Source organism: Prionailurus viverrinus, chromosome A3 (genome assembly GCF_022837055.1).
Source record: "Prionailurus viverrinus isolate Anna chromosome A3, UM_Priviv_1.0, whole genome shotgun sequence".
In the NCBI taxonomy this organism is placed as follows: Eukaryota; Metazoa; Chordata; class Mammalia; order Carnivora; family Felidae; genus Prionailurus; species Prionailurus viverrinus.
Genome location: NC_062563.1, coordinates 16,080,743 through 16,099,668, shown reverse-complemented (window position 1 = coordinate 16,099,668; position 18,926 = coordinate 16,080,743). Strand labels below are relative to the sequence as shown.

The following is an 18,926-nucleotide window of genomic DNA, read 5'->3' as shown; positions in this document are numbered from 1 at the left end:
CAACTCTCTACTTGGTCCTACGACATGTGGGTCTCAGGTGGCCCTGGGGATCATCTTTATTCCAGCCATTCATAGGGCGAAGAGAGTACTAAGGGGTGTAAGGGCTCCAAAGTGCACACATCACTCCTGCCCACATTCAATCCCCACAGCTGCCTCATGTGCCATACTGAATTGCGGGGAAGGCTGGGAAATGTAGTCCAGCAGTGCACCTGGGAAGGCGACCTTCCCATAAGACTTGTCATTGTATGTGTGTCAGAGAATTGTGTGACCTTGTCTAAACTTACCAGCCAGGTGGATAGTCTATAAAGGCAGGACAGGGTCAACTTATGCCGGATCCCCAGCCCTGACCCAGGGCCTGGGGGAAAGTAGGCACTTGCTACACGTTGGTGGAATGATAGGATGTAAGTAGGCAATTAAGGTTATTGTTGTCGAGCTTCTGAGGTATATGGGAAGCCCTTAATGAGCATGACCTTGTGTCCCAGCCCTGTGCAGGCTCAGGTTGCCTTGGATTAAGGGAGGGCAAGATGATGCCTAAAGAAAGAATTTCAAGACAAAGGTAAACCCCTCCCTACCGCACACACTCATGCAAAATTTGTGTCACAATAGTAGCTACTATTTATTGAGCACCTATTTTATGCTGGTCGCTGTTATTCACGGGCATAGGATTTCATCTAGAGATCCCAACCCCCCCCCCCAGCAGCCCTATGATGTAGGTTCCATGATTAGCCCCATTTGCTGGTGGAGAAATCAAGGCTCAAAGTGGTGAAAGATGAAGCTGGAATTTGGGTGTGAATATGCTAGACTCAGAGCCTGTGCTCTTGACCTCTACCAGTATCCAAGGGGATGCAGGGTAGGTTGGACAGCAGCCAGGTCTGGGGGAAGAGGCCTGAGTAGGCAGGCAGGAGCCCTGGGTTCGCATCCGGCTCTATGTGACTGAGGGCAGGTCACCTCATTCGTTTGGCACGTAGTTCCCTCGGTTGGCTCTGCACCAGGCACTGAGGATATGCAGAAAAAAAACCCATCCTCTCCATGGTTTGCTCCTGGGCAGCAGGGGAACCAGCATCATCAACTTGATTCAATGTGACAAGGGTCATCAACTATTTCTTCCTCCTCGGCTCTCATGTCTTCCTCTGTGAAACTTTCAGCAAGGGGTCGGGAAGTCAAGGGTTGCAAACTCAAAGACCAACAGAGCAAGTTTGGAATGCAGACAGTCTGGAGTCCTGGCTCCACCGCTTGCAGCTCTGTGACTCAGGGCCGGTCCTCTCTGGGCCTCAACTTCCTCATCTGTTGAGTGGAGATAACACATGTACACACTGAGCTCATGGGATAACACATAGCCATCCCTGATTCATAGGATAACCCACATATATACCTAACTCGCAGCGTAACCCATATACAAATCTAGCTCATAGGATTCTGTGGGCTGAGACACACGCGCCCAGACCTAGCTCGTGGGATAGTCCACAGACATGCCTCACTCGTGGAGGAGCAGTGGAAGTAAGGACTGTGCAGTGAGATGGCAGATGCCCCACAGAAATGCTGCTGTGCCGAAACGCGAATCCTCCGAGTGTTCAAGGAAATCCAGAAACCACAATTTCCATGTTTAAAATGTGTTCAGACAGACGGTGACTATACTTATGGTGAGCAAGAGTAATTTATAGAATTGTCAGATCAATACGTTGTACACCTGAGACTACTAGAATGTCACAATTACACTTCAATAATAAATTTTAAACTTAATTAAAACCAAGAAGTAAAGCTCTAAGAATACTAATAAAAAAATAAAGAGGGGCGCCCGGGTGGCTCAGTTGGTTGGGCAGCTAACTTTCGCTCGGGTCATGATCTCACCATTCTCGAGTTCCAGCTGTGCTGAGTGCTCAGACAGCGCCTGGAGCCTGCTTCAGATTCTGTGTCTCCCTCTCTCTCTTCCCCTCCCTTGCTCATGATCTCTCATGAATAATTAAATAAATAAATAATCTCTCTCTCTCTCTCTCTCACACACACACACACACACACACACACACACACAAATAAAGAAACATAAAAAAAAATTTTTTTAATAAAGAAAAAAGCCACACTGGTAAGAAAAAAAAAGTGTTCAATACCTCCTGAATCTTAAAAACTTTGATTGAGCTAAGAAACACCTCTGTGGGCCAGATTTTGTCCCTGGCCCTGTGGACTTCATAACAGCCAAAGTCTCTGCTGATTCTGGTCTCTGAATAGGAAAGAGGACAAGGAAGGTGTTGCCCCAACTCAAATTTAACCAGGCAGAATTGGAATCAGTTGCATACAGTAGAAAATTCTAAACCAATAGTAGCCAAAACAGGAAAGAAGTTTACTTCTCTGTCTTGTAAAAGATGTCCAGGGGCGCTTGGTGGTTCAGTTGGTGAAGCATCCAATTCTTGATTTCAGTTCAGGTCAAGATCTCACACACGGAACCTGTTTGGGATTCTCTCTTTCCCTCACTCTCTGCCCCTCCTCCCCTCTCAAATATAAATAAAATAAACATTAAAAAAAAGTACAAAGATGCACAACGCAGGCTAGTATGGCAACTCTGTGCAGATGCCTCCTTCCATCTCTCTGCTCTGCCGTCCCAAGCATGTGGCCTTTATCCTCATTGTCCAGCATGGCTGCTGGAGCACTGGCCATCACATCTGCAGCCCAAGACAGCAGAGTGAAGGAAGAACTCTCCTCTTTTAAAGATAATTCCTGATTTCCTCATGACACTTCCACTCTTATAGTCAAATGGCCATACCTAATTGAAAAGAAGACTGAGAAACGCTTATAGCCGGGGAGGCAAGGTAGCTAGCTAAAATGCGAGGTCCACCTGCTCAAGAAGAGGAGACAATGAGCCATTTGTGCCACATCAAAGAACTGGGTGTGTGAGGAGGGTGTGTGGATGGGCGGAGGGGTGTTGCCAGGCTGCCAGATTCTGCCTTCTAGGCCTCAGGTGTATTTACAGCCCTGTCTGACCAAGAGAAGAAAATCAGAGAGTAAGACAGAAAGAGGGTAGCTGAATATAATAATGAGAGCAACAACTTACCAAGGACCTGCTATATTCCAGGCTCCGAGCTGAGCCCCGGCGAACATCACAGATTAGCATCCCAGGCTCTCTCGTGGGTGAGCCTCCTGCTGTGAGGCGGGAGGTCCCGTCCTGCCTGTGCCAGCTGGGGAAGGAGACTTAGAAGTCCGCCGTCTGCCAGACAGATAACCACCAGCCTTTCTGTTTTCAGTCCTGCCCTACACCTCGGTCTTTGGAGGTTCTTGGTCTCTCTCATCCCTGAGCCTTTGATCTCCAGTTGTCTTGTGTCCTGATGGCTCCCCTGAACAGTCAGGGTTCAACTTTCTGGGTTTCTCAAGTCAGCCTACCATCTGTTTTCCAGCTTCGAGAGTTTGGTTGACTGTTCTCATCTGCTGTGAGCTCCTCACATGGTCTCTTTGTCCCAGTGGAGAGGTGTGCATTTTTAAAAATGCTTTTATGTCATTTTATTAGAATTTCAAAAACAATGGAGGCGAATAAATGTGTTCAGTCTGCCGTGTTTAACCAGGAGCCTCCAGCCTGCATTCTTGGGGCGCCCTCAGCACACAGGGTTCTCTCTCGCTCTTAACCCCGGGAATGCTTCCCTCTCGCCTCCATAGCCCAAACCTGCTTGTCAAGTGCGACGGCCTTGCCGCCCTCTTCTTTGTACTTAGGAAAAAGAAATCTCTGATATGGCTCATTTCTGAGAAGTCAAGTGTGGACGTTAACAAGTTAAAATTTGAATGTGGGGATGAGAGTTAGTCATTTCTGAATTGGAACATCAGAGTAAATCTCCCTCCAAAGCAATATGTCCACTGTGTTTACAAGGGAGTCCAAAGTCAATGCTCAAGGGGAAAGCCAGGTAGAGCCACGCTTATCCTTACAAACGACTGAACACAGACACATGGCCTCTCGGTGAGTCTGACACAGTCACCATTTCCTCCAGAGTTTTCTCCCGGTGTCTTGGTGAAGTGCCTGCAGGAGATCCTGGTTTTGGTTGAGGAGCCATGTTCTATGAACAACACGCACCTCCAGACCCTGGGACCCCCTCAGTGCACCGTGATGCTCATGATGCTGGTAAGAAAAGGGGCACATGGTCCCCAAGAACTGGGGTGACCGACCGCCCTAGTTTGGTGGGACCGAAGAGTTTCTGGGGACACAGGACAGTTGCAGGGCAAACCGGATGGGTGGCCGCCCTGCAGACCTGCTCCTCACACGTGCTCCCGGGCGTGTGCTTGCTGCACACGTAGCTGAACATGCTCATCCCTGCTGTCACCACCTACCCCGGCGGATGGTGGAGCAGCTCAGAGAGTGCGCTCTGGAACCAGGATGCGGGGGCCAAACCCTAGCTCCAACACTCACCAGCTCTGAAGCAAGTCACTTTACCTCTCTCTGCCTCAGTTTCCTCATCTATAAAATGGGAATCATAGTCAGAACAAGTCTACTCCGTAGGTTTCTGCAAGGATCAAGTGAGTTAATAGATATAAAGCACTTAGAATGTTTACAGGCCACCATCTCTTATCTGAAACCCTGATGTCTCAGGGTCCTCGTGTGTTTTGGGATTTTGGAAGCTTTTGGGTTTTAGAAAGCACACACCAGGGGCGCCTGGCTGGCTCGGTCAGTGAAGCGTTTGACTCTTCATCTCAGGATTGTAAGTTTGAGCCCCACGTTGGGTGTAGAGATTACTTAAAAATAAAACCTTAAAGGGGAGCCTCAGTGGCTCAGTTGGTTGAACATCCAACTCTTGATTTTGGCTCAGGTCATGATCCCCCGGTCGTGGGACTGAGCCCCACGTCAGGTTCTGCGCTGAGCATGAAACCTGCTTAAGATTCTGTCTGTCCCTCTGTCCCTCTTCGCAGCTCACACTCTCTCTAAAAAAACAAAATAAGATAAAATCTTTTTTTAAAAAAAGACAAAGCACACACCATATGTTATGTAACACACCACTGGGGTCTGGGTTAGCATCCCATAATTAAACACATTAATATTTCTGCAGAAAAGAATGTATGAATATTTATACATGTGCTCAGGTTAGATTTGGGGCACCAAATGAATTTTGGTACTAACCTTATTTTGTTCAGAATTTCTTGGATTCAGAAGTACGGGGAAGGAGTTGTAGACATGCACAGTTTGCTGGTGTTATTATTATTATTATTGAAAGAGAGAGCACAAGCAGAGGAGGGGCAAAGAGAGAGGTAGAGAGAGGATCCCAAGCAGGCTCCACGCTGTCAGCACAGAGCCCAACATGGGCCCAAACTCACCAACCGTGAGATCATGACCTGAGCTGAAATCAAGAGTCAGATGCTTAACCGACGGAGCCACCCAGGTACCCCTGCTGGTATTATTGTTTAACGGACATCTGGTGTAGCTACCACACAATTGCTCCTTAAGGACAACTCAGGCTTTTGTGCCCAAGGTCCCCACTCGTTCCTGAAGCTTCCTAGTGGGGTCTTTCTGCGCCAGCAGCTGTGAAGGGACATTCTCTTTTCTTCTTTCTCTACCCAGACCCTCAGTGTAGTAATTTCTCTCTGTTCCTGTCAATATGCGGTTGGTGGGTGGTTGTTGGCGAAAGTGGCAGCTGGATGCAAATTCAAGTCCCCAAGCACCTTCCTGGGTCTGAGCTGGGGAGCCCGCTGGGCCCCGGTGGCCAGAGCAGGGGCGTGGGTGGTGGTCATCAGTGTGGAAAAGTGACGAGCAAGCTGAGCTTCTGGCAAAGCGGCCATGGGTTCCGTGGGTCTGGTCTGGGAGGTGAAATGGTAAAGCCAAAGAAGGAGTCACGGCCCCTCAGCAGCCCCTGGGCCTCCACAGAATCACCGCCAAAGACACTGATTTACTTGCAGAAAAGTGTCAGAGGCGACTAGTTGGGGCGTGTCTGGGAAATGCATGCTTGGCAGGTTACCAGGGAGTTACAGTGACTTCAAGGAGCAGGCGAAGCCCCCCAGCACAGCCACTGGGAGAGGGCTCGCCTCCAACGGCTCTCCACCCTTCACAGAGTGCCCTCCCCGCCCTCCTGACGCACACATTCCTGGCACAACTGCCTCGGCAGGGGATTATTTTGCAGATTGTTTCTTTCTGGGTGTGATTATCTGGGAAGGAAAATTGGCTTCTGCGTGTTTTCAGTGGGGCTTTGGCAACCAGGGACGTGGGCTCTTTCCCAAGAGGGAGAGAGAAAGGGAGGCTTGGGGTCAGGCCTCCATGCCAGACGCAGGTCTAGCCCCTTGGGGAAGGCGCCTGATTTTGCCCGTAGGGCATTTCTGAGCCTTCTGCAAACTGGAATCAGAGCAGTCATGGTTCCCCCATCTTTTCACACCCTCCACTACATGGGGTGCCCCCTTCCCCTCTTTGCCACTTAGCTCCCCCTTTACCCCCAAAGGGCCCTAGTCTTTGAACCTCTCCCTCTTTTTCTCACTTCCTCTCTGCTCGCAAGTAAAGAACTTAAGAAAGAATCCTGGACCGGGAGCCGTGAGACTTCAGTCCAAGTTCAGCTCTGCCCACCAATACACTGTGACCTCGAACTGGTGCCTTGTCTTCTGTGTGCCTCAGTCAGGAAGACTGAGGTCAGGGATCAGGTGAGCTAGAAAATCCCGGCCAGGCTGAAAGGGGCAGCTTAACGTTGCCGCGTGGAAAAGTGAGCCCAGTGCTACCCGATTTCCAACTTTTCGGAAGAAGCTGTATTAGTCAGGAGAGGTTGCCGTGACAAGCAGCCCCAACGTTCAAGCCTTTAAAATTGCTAAGGCATGTATCCTGGTCCCACCACAGTCCAACGTGGGCCAGCCACGGGTCCTCCCCCTCCACTCCTTTTGTCTGGTGGCTCAGCCACCGCCTAGGGCCACTCCCCAGGTCCTCCCCTGGACCCCCGCTGTTCATTCCGTGGCCTCCGTGCCAGGCGGCCTCCCGCAGGAGTCCCCCTCGTTTTGCACTCGCACACCTCGTTCCACAAACATCTACTGCATGCCTACTCCACGCCAGGCCCCACGACAGGGAAGGAGGACGCGAGAACCACCAGGAAACCCTTCCTTCCCTTGAGGACCTCACAGCTGTTTTGACCTCTGGGTGGAAAACAGTGTTGGATTTTTAAAACTAAATATTAGAGCTATTTGTCACTGCGTTACGTTTTAGCAGTGGCCCAGTCCTTAATCGAAAAGAAGGACTCCCTGAGGGGGAAATTCTAGGCCTAATGACTGCTAGGGAGGGCCCGGGCAGAGTCCACGGGTGGGAATGTCCCCTCCAGGCCCTAGGGTTCAGTGTGCGGGAGGGTTCAGGCAAGTGCTTCGCCCCAGCCTCAGCCTTCACCTCTGTGAAATGGGGAAAGGGATCTATCTTAGAGGCTGTAGGGAAATTAGAGAGCCACGTAGCACAGCTGATCACGGTGCGGAGAACACTGGAGATGCAACCCCCGCCCCACCCCCCCACCCCCCAGCCGGTCCCCAGCGACCACTGTAGTGAGTCAGGGCTGTTTTGGGGCAGGTGGCGCGTCAGTGTCAACCTTAATTCCCAACCAACATTTTCTGGGTGTGACCCTGGGCGAGGCCCTGGGGACGTGTAGTGAGAAGGTCTGGCCCCGATGACAGGAGCTTAGAGTCCTGGGGCAGCTGCCTTCTGACTTCTGTGGGTGTGAGGTTGGCCCTCACCTGACCCCTCACGGGGGTGAGCCAGCCCTCGCCCTCAAAGTGAGAGGTGGATGGGGGGATGCACGCGGATTCCAAGTCACTTGACTGTAACAAGCAGGTTGATCATCTTGGTGGACATCAGCAAGGCAGCGTCAGAAGCCCAGGGGTGAGGCCCCCTGGGCGGGGGGTTGGGGAGCGTTGAGACGGCAAAGGAGGAAGAAAAGCCTTCTGCTCAGGCCTCGCTTCACAAAGGCGATGTTGCCACTTACTCTGGGACCAGAGCACTTCTGCTGGTCGAACACCACCAAGGTGCGGCCATAAGACCCATTTTATAGGGGGTGCCTGGGTGGCTCAGTCGGTTAAGCATTAGACTTTGGCTCAGGTCATGATGTGAGTTCGAGCCCCGTATCTGAGCTCCTCTCTCCCCATCTCTCTGCCCCTCCCCTGCGTGTGCTCGTGTCCGACTTCGGCTCGGTCATGATCTCACAGTTCGTGAGTTTGAGCCCCACGTCGGGCTCTGTGCTGACAGCTCAGAGCCTGGAGCCTGCTTCGGATTCTGTGTCTCCCTCTCTCTCTGACCCTCCCCTGTTCATGCTCTCTGTCTCAAAAATAAACGTTAAAAAAAAATTTTTTAATATTAAAAAAAACCCCATATTATAGATGAGGACATTGAGGTGCATAACGATGAGGCCAACTTTCTCAAGTCTATAGGGCTGCTAAAGGGTGGCCTGGAGATTCAAACCCGGGTCGACACTCTCTTCTGTGCTTCACAATGGTGCCCGGGAGGGAGATTTCTGTTGAGGGTCTCAGAGGACCTCCTCCCTGGGTTCCCAGTCAGCTGTGCAGGACCGAGGAAGGGAAGCAGGCCAGCTAGGGCTCTGAGGGATCCGGCAGGAAGTGTATTTCTCTGTCCGAGGTGTGCGGTTCATCTGGGAAGCTGGGGTTACTTCCTCCCTCCCTTTCTCCCTCCCCTCCTTCCTTCCCTCTCTCTTCTTCCTTTCTCTTTTTTTCTTTCTCCCTCCCTCCCCTCCCTACTTCCTTCCCTCTCTTCCTCCTTCCTTTCTTCTCTCTTCCTTCTTCTTCCTTCCTTCCCTCCCTCTCTTCTTCCTCCTCCTTCCTTCCCTCAATACTTCCTTCCCTCCATCCTTTCCTCCCCCCTCTTCCTCCTCTCTTCCTTCCTTTTCTTCCTTCCTTCCTTCCCTCCCTCCCTCCTTCCCTCCTTCATCCGTTCGTCCCTTCCTTCCTTCCTTCCTTCCTTCCTTCCTTCCTTCCTTCCTTCCTTCCAGGTGGATTCCCAGCCCTGGCAGTTACTATCTGGGTGACCCTGGTAGGTCACTTCAGCCTTCTGAGCCTATGAGTCTACTGTATACCAGGTACTGCTCAAAATATACTGAGGGCAAACAGTGAGCTAGACAGACTTGGTCTCCAGCATCCTGGGGCAGCGAACTGGCTCTGGAGGCCTCCTGGAAGAAGCGATGCTCAAGGTTCATGGGGTGGGCATGGTGGGGATCTCGTGCTGCGGAAAGGTGGAAGGGGATTTCTCGGGCTTACTGTGAAACTCACAAAGCTTAAGCTCTAGAGCCCCTCACTTGCCAGGCGACTTCCAGTGACCTGGGAGGGGCCCCAGCAATGCACACTCAGGATCACATGCTATTGTAGAGTCCGCCAAAGCAAGCTGTTTTCACTGCAATTAAGAATGCTGCCTCTCCCCTCTCCAACTTCCTCCCTGTCACACTTCCCCTCCTTTTGGGTATCGGGGGAGCCGCTGTGGCATTTTGGGTATCTAGCTAAGGGGAAGCTGTCACAGAGTACTGACATCGATGAAAATAAAAAATAATAAAACTCAAACTACACCAACACAAACAGGATGTGGGCAAGAAACTGGTTGAGAGGTGACATCGATGCAAATAATTTTTAAGTTTGGTAATCAAGGAAACCTGCAAGTCCTGAGATCCTCTATGATCCTTGATCTCGAAGTTTTTCGAAATTTGACAATAATCCTAAGACCTTTGACATTACCAATAATGACTTGCGAAGTTGAAGGAAACTTTTTGAAACTACTAACGATGGGGGAAAAAAACTTTGGGTCACCTGTGCTAAAGAAAACTAAGTTATCTTCTTATTCTCTCTAAAGAAAATGTCACATGAAGAGATTTCCCCAAAAGTATATAACCAAAATGTAGGAATGAAGGTATTATGGCAGCATATCAGGTGATTAACATAAATATTATATTGTTTTTCTGGACATTGTGTAGCGTTTATGAACTTTTTAAATTTTGTTGTGGTTTTGTTTCTCATTCTAACTATTCACATTTTTGTCTGATTTTTGGGGGCTTTTTCTTAAAGAAAGTCTCCAGCTTTATATGTGTCAGGCCCACAAAATCTGATGCAATTCTATGGAGAGGATATGGCATGTGCAAAGGCCCAGTGGTAGTGGGGTGGGAACTTTGCTGTGTTTAAGGAATAGAAGCACAGAGAGGACAGGCAGAGGAGGAGAGGAGGGTATTGCCCATAACCCTGACTTGACCTCTCACTGGCTATGTGGCCAAACAGGGATCTCCAGAGAGATCAAGGCCAAAGAAAGGACCTCATAAGTCTTTCTTCAACCTCCTACCAGTGCAGGAATCCTCTCTCTGACAGCTTCCCACTGACTCTGGCTCTGCATACCCCCTGGGATGGGAAGCTCACTAAAATCCTATGCTATCATAACTCAAAACTCTGATTGTGGGAAGTTCTTTTGTCAAGCTGACCACTAACTGCCTTCAGTTCCCTCTTGGGTCCTCATCTTCCCTAGGGACCCAGAAATCATTGGTTACTGCCAGCTTCTTCCCATTTCTTTTTTTATTTCAAGAGAGAGAGAGCATGAGTGGGTGTGGGGAGCAGAGAGAGAAGGAGAGAGAGAATCTCAAGCAGGCTCCGTGCTGTTGGTGCAGAGCCCAATGTGGGGCTTGATCCCATGACCGCAAGATCATGGCCTGAGCCAAAATCAAGAGTCAGACGCTCAACCTGCTAAGCCACCCAGGTGCCCCTTCCCCATCTCATTACAGCTCTGCAGACACCGGAGGGCAGTGTTCAGGTTCGGTTCTTGCCCAGTATAACCTGGCTTCCTTCAAACGTTCCTTCTAAGACTTGACTTCCAAAGTCTTTCTCATCCATCATCTCAGTGATACCTTAACCACTCACACATATACAATGCTGATGATGATAGCTAACACGAGTTGAGTGCATACTATGTACTAGGCTCTGTGTCAGTTGTTGCTTATGCCTAATCCTTAAGGCAAATCCTAGAAAACAGGTAGTCATAAAGCCCATTTTACATAGGAGGAAATCAAGGCTCAAAGAGGCTAAATAACCAGCTTAGGTTACAGAGCCCATACAGGTGGTACAAACAGATTCTTTGAGTTCAGAGCTCATGCTTTGGATCACCACATTAAATGACTGGAATGGGAGGGGAGGCGCCTGGGTGGCTCAGTCGGTTAAGCATCTGACTTCAGCTCAGGTCATGATCTCACGGTGCATGAGTTTGAGTCCCGTGTCAGGCTCTGTGCTGACAGCTCAGAGCCTGGAGTCTGCTTCAAATGCTGTGTCTCCCTCTCCCCCTCTCCTGCTCATGCTCTGTCCCTCTCTGTCTCTCAAAAACAAATAAATGTTAAAATAATTTTTAAAAATTAAAAAAAAAAAGGAACAAAAAAATAAATGGCTGGAATTAGGGGGTTCCAGTCTGTGCAGATGAGAATAATTCTGTTTCAGGGCTGTAACCTGGACATCCTGTCTATGGTTTTAGTCTGCTGACCTGTCCAGTACATTGTGGGTGGACTTGCCTTATATATTGTGTGAGCCAATATATAAATCAATCCGACTTCCCCACCTTCCCCTCCACTCTGTGTATACACACACACACACACACACACACACACACACACACACACACACACACATCTTCTACTGGTTCTGTTTCTCTGCGGAACCTAGCCTGACAAAGGTCCCGTCTCCCCGCCTTCTGACTGCATGTGTCTTAACGAGGCATCTAAGATCACCAAGTCCAATCTGCATAATAGTATCCATTAATGGGACCAACGTGATTCCTGTGAGATGGCGAGACAGTCATGCAGAGCCTGGGGACTGACCTACTGCTGAAGGAAGGTGGTGATGGTGAGCTGCCATCCCTGCCCGTGAACTCAAACCACTCTGGTAAAGAGGAAGAGCCCTGAGTATTCTTCTGCTAACCGTGTCACATTGGGTAAGTTGCTTCCCTTCTCTGGGTCTCAGTTTTCTCCTCTGTAAAACGAGAGGGCTGGGATAGATGACCTTCAAAGACCCTGCCGCTCCTTCTCATCCTGAGCTGGTACAAATAACCAGAACTTTCTGTCTTACCTGCTGCAGGATACTGACAATCTGTCAGTTTCTCTCACCCTCTGTTTTCTTCCTGGAGCGAAATCGCCAATGACCTACCTCTTAGTGTGACTATGCCGCTAACGTGCAGTAAACACCGAGATTAAGGGCACTGGCTTTAGCAGGTGGCCAAACTTGACTTTGAGTCTGAGATCCACCACCACTTGGCTCTGAGGACTCCTTGAGCAATCACCTCACTTCACCTCTCTCAGCCTGTGACCTCACCTGCCGAACAAAGACTAACGTGCCGACCTTGAAGGACTGAAGGTGAGATCAGATCCTGACTATACTTTTTTTTTTTTGAGAAAGAGTGCATGCACACACGTGTAAGCGGGGGAGAGGCAGAGAGAGAATCCCGGGCAGGCTCCTCGCTAAGCATGGATGTCAGGATCCAACCCAGGACCCTGGGATCATGACCTGAGCCGAAATCAAGAGTTGTATGTTCAACCGACTGAGCCACCCAGGCACCCCTGAAATTAGATCCTGATTATAAAGTGCTCATCACATCTTAGGTACCTGATGAGTTTCTAGGCCTCTTGCCTTCCTGAATCCCTGTGTTCACAATCTTTCAAAGCTTTAGTCTCCTCATACATCAAAAAGGAATAAGGAACCCTACTGGGTGCTGTCCTAGTGACTTCACATACTGCTTTAATTTACTGAAAGTTACCTGCTAGACAAATAAAGGTTCACAATCGTCTTTTTCCACTAGGGAAACAGGAATAAAAGGATTCTGTAGGGCAGCAGAGTGAGTCTATGTAAAGGACACACACTCTATTCCCTTAAGCAGTAGGGGGGCCAGGAATGGGCCAAAAGAGCAGAGGGGAGTGCCTGAAAACTGATTATTCGGGGCCTCTGGCATCCTGTGCTCTCTGGGGCCCCTCCTGGGAGGAGAGGAGTCAAGTTTGTGCAAAGAGAGACTCACAATAGGAAAGGCACCAGGGCTGGAGGTGCCCTGCAGCCTGCCCCAATCCCTCCTGGCTGGGGAAGGGGAGATCTGCTCACCAGACACCTGACCCTATGGAGGCCCCGCCCAGCCTCAGCTGGGCCCTGCTAAAGGCCAGGCTGCACCTGGTGGCAGTGATCTCAGAGCAGAGGCTGCTGAACCCAGCTGGGTACAGCCGGGGACAAAATAGGAAACAGCCTGCCATTGTGTTCCCTCTTCCCCTGCCCCTACCCCCGGTCCATCAGGGAGTCAGGGAGCTGAGCCCCCTTACAAAATGACCAGACCACCATTCACACCTGCTGGGCCCTGCATGCCGTGCTGAACAGGCTCCACTCTGGCCCAGGACCCTCTAATGGCCTGCAAGGGAGTGGGGGGAGGGGCGAGGGACTGGCAGATGGCCACCTTCATTTGACAGTCAAGTAGAACAGGGCCCAGAGTAGGGCCAGTTTATGTGTCTGCCTCCTCCACCAGACTATGAGCAACTTGAGGTGAAGAACTAGGTCTTGATCACTGGGTCATTCATTCCAGGTAGAGGAAATAGGCAAATGCAAAGGTCCTGAGGCAGAAATGCACGTTGGAGAACCATCTTGGTCAGTGAGCAGAGTAGTGAGAAAAATTACAGGTGAGTTGAAGAAGTGGGCTCTGACTGGAACACGAGAGGCCTTGTAGACCATGAAAACAAGTCTGGCTTTTATTCTAGTTGCCTAGAAATTCACTGAAAGATGCCTGCTCTGAGAGTAGATACTGCAAATAGCCAGAAAGATAGTAGCCTCATGTTCTGGCATCCAGCATGGGTAGCAGACTGTTACCTGGTCAGTCCCAGAGAGTGTGACCATGTTCTGATGTGGAAGGACCAGGGGGGCCCTCCCCCTGCCCAGGAGCCAGAGAATAATACTTCAAAAATAAAAAATAAAAAAACACTAAAAAACATTTTTTAAAAGGGGCACCTGGGTGGCTCAGTCAGTTAAGCATCCGACTTCAGCTCAGGTCATGATCTCACAGTTCATGGATTCGAGTCCCGCATTGGGCTCTGTGCTGACAGCTCAGAGCCTGGAGTCTCCCTCTCAATCTACCCTCCCCCACCTGTGCTCTTTCTGTCTCTCTCTCAAAAAATAAACATAGATTAAAAAATATCTTTAAAAAAGCAGAAGTGGCATTGCAGGCAGAGGAAACAGCAAGTGGGAACCTCTGAGAAGACAGAAATGTTGGGGGGCATTTGGGGACCATAAGGAGTTTAGTGCGCTTAGACGGTAAGATGCTACCAGGGGGTGTCTGGGTGGTGGGGGACAGCGGGGTGGCCAGCAGGGGTGCGGGAGCTCTAAGGCCTGCGTCAGATTCTTCCACTGCGTTCTGTTGTATGGTAACCAGTCCCTCCATGCTGGGCACTTGGGTTCTTTCTAGTTTTCCCCTGTTAGAAACAATGCTGTGATGAACATCTCTGTCCACACACCTCTGTGCACATGTATGATTATCTCCGTACAGTAAAGATAGGAACACCTGAGGGCTTCCTGGTGGACAGGTTGGAGCAGATTCTGTTTGCCAAACCAGTCCTGGTGCTTTTGGACAGCACTTTGCTGGGTGTCTGCTTGAAGGGTCCTGGACAGGGAGACACTGGGAGAAGGCCTGAGGGAGCGATAGAGAGCCCTGACCGTGACCTCTGGCTGCCCAGGCCAGATAAAGGGCAGGGAGGAGCCCCCCGACCCTGGGCCCCACCTGTCCTGTTGCTGTACGTTTATCTGTCCAGCTGTCCTGGTGCCCCAGCTCCCGGCTCCTCCCAAGGAGGCGATAAAGGTACTTCAGAGGCAGGTCTTCAAAGTTGGGGTACCAGATGCAGAGTTCAAACCCCTCACTCCTCAGGGAGAAGCTCAGAGTTTTTGCGTTCCCTCCCAATTGTGAGTCTCCCCACTGCGGGGGGCGGGGGGGGAGGTTTGTGGCGAGAATGTGTCTCAGCCTCTCCTACCTGCTTTGATGTGGGTTTTTTTCTCCTTCGCCTAATGTGTGGGAGTCATTCGGCTAATTGTTCTGTAAGTAGCTGCGTATCCAGTATATCCAGTGTCTGGGAGGAGGAGAGTTCAGGATCCTTCTACGTCACCATCTTGAGCCAGAACTACAACGGCAAAAGCACTTCCACATTGAGCATGGATCTGGGTTCAAATCACAGCTGTACCGCTAAAGAACTGAGTGACCTTTGGGCCAGTTACTCAAACCCTCAGAACCTCAGTGTCCTCATCTGTATAACAGGGGAAAAAACCTAGCAGGGTTACTTTGGAAGTGAAATGACATTGACTAGTACCTGGCCCATGGTCCAGCTCTCAGTAAATGGTGCTGTATATTTCCATCATCATCGTGGGTCTCCAGCCTTTTTTGAAAGACCCACAACAGCTTTATGGGGATAAAATCTACATGCCTGACAATGTACTCGTTTAAAGTGTGCAATTCAATGGCTTTTGAGTATATTTCTCACAATCACTTTTGCAACCTCTTCAGCATCCCCCAGACCCATTTGTAGTCCTTCCCATCTCTCCTGCTGATTTCCCTCCCCCTCCAGCCCTAGGCAACCCCAGTTAACTTTCTATGTATTTGCCTATTCCGGACCCTTCAAGTCAATGGAATCATACAAAATGGAAACCTTGCAAAGTCTTCTGTGACAGCCTTCTTTCACTTAGCATAATGTTTTCATGGTTCATCCATGTTTAATCAGTGTTTCATTCCCTGGTATTGCTGGCCAATATTCCCCTGTGTGGAAAGACCACATTTCATAGATCCATCCATGAGCTGAAGGACACTTGGATTGTTTCCACCTTTCGGCTCTCATGAATAATGCTGCTGTGAACAGTTACGTGTGGATGTACGTTTCATTCCTCTTGGGTATATACCCCAGAGTGGAAATGCTGGGTCATAGGGTAGCTCTATTTTTAACCTTGTGAGGATCTGCCAGACTATTTTCCAAAGCAGCTACACCACCTTACATTCCCACCGGCAGTATATGAAGGTTCTAATTCCTTCACATCCTTACCAACACTTGTTACTGTCGGTCTTTTTTTATTTTTATTTTTAGCCATCCTAGTGGGTGTGTAGCCAGATCTCATTGGGGTGTTGGTGTGCTTTTCCCTGATGGCTAACATCTCCATCTTTTTCAATGGAATCTGCTTTGTTTCCGGGGACAGATAAATCCTGGGACACCCTTTTCCCAGTATGGAAACACTAACGTGTCCCAAAAAGAGGGGAAAAAAATCTTATATGAAAAAAAAATGTCCATGATGAATTCATAACACTCCTTAGGCTTGCTCTTCCATAAATGACTGTTTCCTTGTTTGGGGACATGGGGTAGTTTCTAATTTTCTTCTATTATCTTCAATATAAAGACTGGTTGTCACATGGAAAATGCTTATGATAAGTAAACAAAAGCAGGCTGAAAAAATATCCAGTTCAGTCATCATATCTGAAAACAACATATGTTTGTTAATTCATTCAAATGCGTTTTGACCAACGTGCTGTGTTCCAAGCCTCGAGCTAGCTGACAGATGGACAAGGCTGGAAAAGGAACAGCAAAGATGCAAATACCACTGGGTAGGGGTGATGGGGGCCCCGGTGATAGATTCCCCACCCTTCCCCATCTCTATTTCCCAAACTCCCTGGACTATTGTTATGGTGCCCTTGCAATGATAAAATTGAGGGAAAGAAGAAATAACTATTGATTTAAGGGTGATGGGAGAACCATTTCTTTTTTTAAAAAAGTATTTATTTTTGAGAGAGATAAAGAGAGAGTGAGTGGGGTACGGGCAGAGAGAGAGGGAGAGAGAGAATCCCAAGCAGGCTCCTCACTGTTTGCACAGAGCACAACTCGGGGCTCGATCCCACAAACTGTGAGATCATGACCTGAGCCAAAATCAAGAGTTGCACGCTTAACTGACTGACCCACCCGAGCATCCCACAGAAGCATTCCTTGAGCCAGATCCTTCAAAGCTACCATTTTATAGAATCTCCACGCAACTTGGGAGGCTAACAATACAGTAGCTAATATTATGGCACTTACCACATGTCTGGCAAGGGGTTCCCTTCCACTATGGTGGTCTGTCTTTCCACATTTACCCACACATGTGCACAGCTGCACATAAACTCATGTTCACACTCAGATCCGCACCTGCAGCCTTGGACATACCCGGGAGCATTCATGCCACACCTAGACTCACATGGGCACTTACGTGCAGGACTGCTCATATCCACAGGTATGCGCATGGACACATGTGTACGTGTGAACTATGCACACACACATATGCATGTGCATAGAGGCCATACACTTTTGGACTCATGTCTAAGAGTGGGAAAAGGGGTGCAGATAAAGGGCCCAAAGTCCAACTTACCCTCAAAGCACCGTCTGCTGCTGGCAGGTGTGTGTACAGGACTGGGTGAGGCAGGGACAGGTGGCTATAGGCTCAAAGGGCAGCAATGACCTTGTGCTAGAAACCAAGGGCCACCCACTAACTTCTGGACAGCAACTAGAGGGCCTCATCTGCTGGGCAAATCCCCAGCTGGAGGGCCTGAACTGAGACCCTACATACAGCCCAACCCTGTGCCAGGAGCTCCAGGGGCTGCAGAAAAGAAGACACCATCCAGGTCCTCCAAAGGTCCCCAAGGAGTTGAGAAGACAAGATTCACATCTAGAGGAGGCCTCACATAGCGGTCAACGGCAAGCATTTTAGCGACAGACTTCCTGGATTAGAATCTTGATTCTACCATTTACTGGCTGTATGACCTGGGCAAGTCAGTTAACTGATCGGTGCCTCAGTTTCCCCATCTATAAAATGGGGAAAATTCTAGTGCCTACCCCTTGGGTTGTTGCTTAACGAGTACTAAATAAATACATCTTTACAAAATAAGCTGTTCTGAGCAAAGGGGGTTTGGGGGTGAGGGACAGGCACTGAGTAGCAAGAAATTCCTCAGGACCCTGGCCCTGTGTCCTACTAGCTGGGTAACCTCGGACAAGTCACACAACCTCTCTGAACCTTAGAGCTCCTTATTTGTAAACGTTGCACAAACATTCTTGATCACTAAACACATATTTATTGAGGACCTACCATGTGCCATGCATAGAGAAAATAACAGTGAGAAAGCCAGACGGTCCCTGTCTGCATGGAGCCTACAGACTCAGAAGAAGGATGAAGTGAAACATCTGGTGCATAGTAGGTGTGCCATCAGTGTTCCTTCTTTTCTACCATTGTAAAGACAATACGTCAACATTGTAGAGAGTTTGGGGAATGCAGAGAGGCTGAGGTGGGGGAGATCACTCGGAATCTCCCCGCCCCTAACAAAACTAGTCATTTCATTTTGCCTGTCAAGCCAGTACAGGGCCTGGCTCGTGGTAAAACGCTTTAAAAAGCATTGGAATTAGGGCACCTGGATGGCTCAGTCGGTTAAGCATCCGGCTTTGGCTCAGGTCATGATCTCATGGTTCATGAGTTCGAGCCCCATGTCGGGCTCTGTGCTGACAGCTCGGGGCCTGGAACCTGCTTCGGATTCTGTGTCTCCCTCTCTCTGTCCCTCCCCTGCCCACACTCTTGTCTCTCTCTCTCAAAAAATAAATAAACATTAAAAAAAAGTTTTTAAAAAAGCATTCGGATTAACCAATACATTGCATTTGTGATCAGCAGAAAACAGCTAATTACACTGTAGCATATTTACTCGATGGAAAGCAACACGAGCTGTCATGGCCAGCCCTCGGCACATAGAGGCCTTTCCCTTCTTTGGGACCTACAACATTGCCATGTTATAGGAAACAAAACTGAGGCTCAGAGAAGTCACGTCACTTGCCAAAGGCCACACAGAAATGTGAAGAGCCAGCTTCAGAAGCCAGAGCTCTTTGGCCCACACTGTCTCGGACTGTGGGACGCAGCCAGAGATGGACAGTAGGGCTTTGGGCATGGTGACAGGGCTGCCTTTCCATTTACTGAAGCTCAGGTTT

At 49.4% G+C, this 18,926-nt stretch overlaps 1 long non-coding RNA gene across 4 annotated transcripts in view; it reads right to left on the bottom strand.

The window, feature by feature from the left end:
* Positions 1-692: 692 nt before the first annotated feature.
* LOC125162981 (uncharacterized) overlaps positions 693-18,926 on the bottom strand; it is a 40,210-nt gene continuing 21,976 nt past the window's right edge. Inside the window, exons 4-5 of one of the 4 annotated variants that reach the window (XR_007151221.1) lie at positions 14,925-15,071; positions 693-1,284 (exon numbers count right to left, since the gene is read on the bottom strand). This is a non-coding gene — a long non-coding RNA (uncharacterized LOC125162981). Of the gene's footprint in view, positions 1,285-4,831; positions 4,891-14,924; positions 15,072-18,926 lie in introns of those variants that run through there. The other 3 variants (XR_007151223.1, XR_007151222.1, XR_007151224.1) reach the window with 3 other exon arrangements.